General features: G+C 40.6%; 1 long non-coding RNA gene across 1 annotated transcript; it reads right to left on the bottom strand.

Annotated features, from left to right (window-relative positions):
• Positions 1 to 422: 422 nt before the first annotated feature.
• Positions 423 to 3,831, bottom strand: LOC139176407 (uncharacterized). Its single transcript, XR_011560854.1, has 2 exons — positions 3,668 to 3,831; positions 423 to 2,719 (listed from the first exon to the last, which is right to left on the bottom strand). It is a non-coding gene; the product is annotated as an uncharacterized lncRNA (long non-coding RNA).
• Positions 3,832 to 4,310: the final 479 nt, after the last annotated feature.

Here is a 4,310-nt window from a genome sequence, read left to right as displayed (position 1 = left end):
CACTGTGGCTGGAAATCTGCTTACTTTCCAGCATCTCTGTGTTTCTGAGGACACGACCCCAGCTGGGTGGGAACAGCCCTAGGGACACAGAGGGTCATGACCCAGAAGGTCATACCACGGGGGACCCCAGATGGCCCTTCAGGAGCATGGACCTGTAGTCCCCTACTTTCTTCTTTTTTCAGTTGGCTTTCTGAATTGTACATGGAAATATTTTGTCAAAATGATATACTTATGTAGTATAAGGCTAGTAGGGAGAGTGGATGACCCCATACTTCTCATCAACCCTCTGATTCCTGCTGCCCCACAACAGACATTTCAGCTCCCTCACAGTTTTATCTGCATTTATCTTTATGTTTTATTTATTTATTTTTTTATCTTTATGTTTTATTTTTTTTATGTAAAAAACATTTTAATTTTCAAAATTTTATAATTCTTTTTTTTTAATTTATTTTTTTTAATTGAAATATAATTGATTCACAGTGTTCTTTAGTTTCAGGTATACACCAAAATGATTCAGTTACACATATTATTTTCAGATTCTTTCCCTTATAGGTTATTACAGAATACTGAGTAGAGTTCCCTGTGCTATACAGTAGGACTTTGTTGCTTTTCTGATTTATATATAGGAGTGTATCTATTAATCTAATATCCCTAATTTATCCCTCTCCCTCTTTCCTCTTTGGGAACCATAAGTTTGTTTTCTATGTCTTTGGGTCTGTCCGTTTTGTAAATAAGTTCATTTATATCATTTTTTAAGATTTCACATATGTGATATCATATGTATTTGTCTTTCTCTGACTTTGTTCACTTAGTATGATCATCTTTAGGGCTATCCATGTTGCTGCAAATGGCATTATTTCACTCCTTTTAATGTTGAGTAATATTTCATTGTATACATGTACCACATCTTCTTTATTCATGCTTTCATTTCTTGGCTATTGTAAATAGTATTGCAATGAATATTGGTTTCTTTTTTTTTTTTTTTAAGAATAAATTCTTAATATCATCAAATATCCAGTGATGTTTAAATTTCCAGTTGCCTTACACACCTCTTTTTTTTTTTTTTTTCCTTGTTAATTTTCTGTTTAGTTGATCTATCCATAGGTGTGAGTGGGGTATTAAAGTCTCCCACTATTATTGTGTTATTGTTAATTTCTCCTTTCATACTTGTTAGCATTTGTCTTACATACTGCGGTGCTCCCATGTTGGGTGCATATATATTTATAATTGTTATATCTTCTTCTTGGATTGATCCTTTGATCATTATATAGTGACCTTCTTTGTCTCTTTTCACAGCCTTTGTTTTAAAGTCTAATTTGTCTGATACGAGTATTGTGACTCCTGCTTTCTTTTGGTCCCTATTTGCATGGAAAATCTTTTTCCAGCCCTTCACTTTCAGTCTGTATGTGTCCCTTGTTTTGAGGTGGGTCTCTTGTAGACAACATATGTAGGGGTCTTGTTTTTGTATCCATTCAGCCAGTCTTTGTCTTTTGGTTGGGGCATTCAACCCATTTACGTTTAAGGTAATTACTGATAAGTATGATCCCGTTGCCATTTACTTTATTGTTTTGGGTTCGAGTTTATACACCATTTTTGTGTTTCCTGTCTAGAGAATATCTTTTAGTATTTGTTGGAGAGCTGGTTTGGTGGTGCAAAATTCTCTCAGCTTTTGCTTGTCTGAAAAGCTTTTGATTTCTCCTTCATACTTGAATGAGATCCTTGCTGGGTACAATAATCTGGGCTGTAGGTTATTTTCTTTCATCATTTTAAGTATGTCTTGCCATTCCCTCCTGGCTTGAAGAGTTTCTATTGAAAGATCAGCTGTTATCCTTATGGGAATTCGCTTGTGTGTTATTTGTTGTTTTTCCCTTGCTGCTTTTAATATTTGTTCTTTGTGTTTGATCTTTGTTAATTTGATTAATATGTGTCTTGGGGTGTTTCTCCTTGGGTTTATCCTGTTTGGGACTCTCTGGGTTTCTTGGACTTGGGTGATTATTTCCTTCCCCATTTTAGGGAAGTTTTCAACTATTATCTCCTCAAGTATTTTCTCATGGTCTTTCTTTTTGTCTTCTTCTTCTGGAACCCCTATGATTCGAATGTTGTAGCGTTTAATATTGTCCTGGAGGTCTCTGAGATTGTCCTCATTTCTTTTAATTCGTTTTTCTTTTATCCTCTCTGATTCATTTATTTCTACCATTCTATCTTCTAATTCACTAATCCTATCTTCTGCCTCTGTTATTCTACTATTTGTTGCCTCCAGAGTGTTTTTAATTTCATTTATTGCATTATTCATTATATATTGACTCTTTTTTATTTCTTCTAGGTCCTTGTTAAACCTTTCTTGCATCTTCTCAATCCTTGTCTCCAGGCTATTTATCTGTGATTCCATTTTAATTTCAAGATTTTGGATCAATTTCACTATCATTATTTGGAATTCTTTATCAGGTAGATTCCCTATCTCTTCCTCTTTTGTTTGGTTTGGTGGGCATTTATCCTGTTCCTTTATCTGCTGGGTATTCCTCTGTCTCTTCATCTTGTTTAAATTGCTGAGTTTGGGAGTCCTTTCTGTATTCTGGCAGTTTGTGGAGTTCTCTTTATTGTGGCGTTTCCTCGCTGTGTGTGGGTATGTAGAGGTGGCTTGTCAAGGTTTCCTGGTTAGGGAAGCTTGTGTCGGTGTTCTGGTGGGTGGAGCTGTATTTCTTCTCTTTGTTCAGTCGCACTGTGGGGAGGGAGGGAGGGATGCTGCAAACAAATGACACTGGCGTGCGCTCGCAGTGCCTCAGCCACACTGGGTCTGCCCCCGCTCACGGCGCGTGTAGCCTCCCTCCCCACACTGCTCAGGCTCTAGGTTGTTCCGCCGGGAACAATCCGAGGCTGGCCCTGGGTTGCATGCACCTCCCAGGTCCAAGCCGCTCAGGTTCAGGCACTCAGGTAGTCCTCAGAGGCGCAGACTCAGTTGGGCCTGCGTTTTGTGCTCTTCCCAGGTCCGAGCAGCTCAGGTGATGAGGTGTTTGGCGAGCGCCAATGCTGCGACTTATCGCCTCCCCGCCACTCGGTTATCTGGGTGTAAAACCGGCGCACCTTCTCAGGCAGATGTTGACCGTCCAGACCCCCAATAAGTTTTAGTTAGCAAAGAAGCCAGTTTTATAGATAATGTCTCTCTGGGGCTGCGATTGCCCCCTTCCGGCTCTGGCTGCCTGTCACCGGAGGGGGAAGGTCTGCAGCCGGCTATCTCTGTTTAGTCCTTTGTTCCGTGCGCGTGCTGGCGGTGTCTTAGGTTAGGGCTGGCTTTTCGCATGGTAGATATCCCACAGTCTGGTTTGCTAGCCCAAATTAGGGTATTCAGGCCAGATTCTTACTCTCAGTGATGCAGCCCGCGCCGCGCCTCCCTGCCCAGCCCCCGCTTGCTAATGGCGGATGCAGGCGTCTGCGCTGCTTCTCCGCTGGGGGAGTTACCGTAGGGCTCGCAATCTGTGAGTTTTAATTGTTTATTTATTTTTTCTCCCTGTTATGTTGCCCTCTGTGCTTCCAAAGCTCGGCACGGATTCGGCAGTGAGAAGGTTTCCTGGTGTTTGGAAACTTCTCTCTTTTTAAGACTCCCTTCCCGGGACGGAACTCCGTCCCTCCCTCTTTTGTCTCTTTTATTGTCTTTAATATTTTTTCCTACCTCCTTTCGAAGAGTTGGGTTGCTTTTCTGGGTGCCTGATGTCCTCTGCCGGCATTCAGAAGTTGTTTTGTGGAATTTACTCGATGTTTAAATGCTCTTTTGATGAATTTGTGGGGGAGAAAGTGTTTTCCCCGTCCTACTCCTCCGCCATCTTGGCACCTCCTATCTTTATGTTTTAAAATGGCATGTTTATACCTTGTCCCACTTAACTAGCTCTTTCAATCTTGTGCTGCCAGAAGATAACGGTTTAACCCTCTTCAGACACAGCTGTCAGTTGAGTTCCCCCCCAGTTTTTTATTACATCAGTTTTCAGGGCTTACTTTCTTAAGAATGTGTGGACAATATTCTTAGCCAAGCCATGGAAAGAACGATGATTTCATTTCCTTTCTTAAGCAAAGTTTAAATTTGCCTGTATTAGCAATTGCCTTGTATTTTCATTTGCATATATCTCTATGCAGCTTTCGCTAACCATGTATCTGTAAGATTTCTCAAAAAATGGCCATGTATATCCCCTTTCTGTGAGTTTCACTTATTTATTTTTCTTGGAGTTGACCTCTTGGATCCCTCCTTCGTTTCTCTTCTTACTGTTTGGGTTGCTCTTTGGTTATTTTACTTGGGACACATCTGGGAAAAGAAAAGAGGT

The sequence above is a fragment of the Bos indicus genome, chromosome 16 (genome assembly GCF_029378745.1).
Source record: "Bos indicus isolate NIAB-ARS_2022 breed Sahiwal x Tharparkar chromosome 16, NIAB-ARS_B.indTharparkar_mat_pri_1.0, whole genome shotgun sequence".
Taxonomy (NCBI): Eukaryota; Metazoa; Chordata; class Mammalia; order Artiodactyla; family Bovidae; genus Bos; species Bos indicus.
Note: the sequence above shows the minus strand (reverse complement) of the source record. Positions and strands in the feature narration are given on the sequence as shown.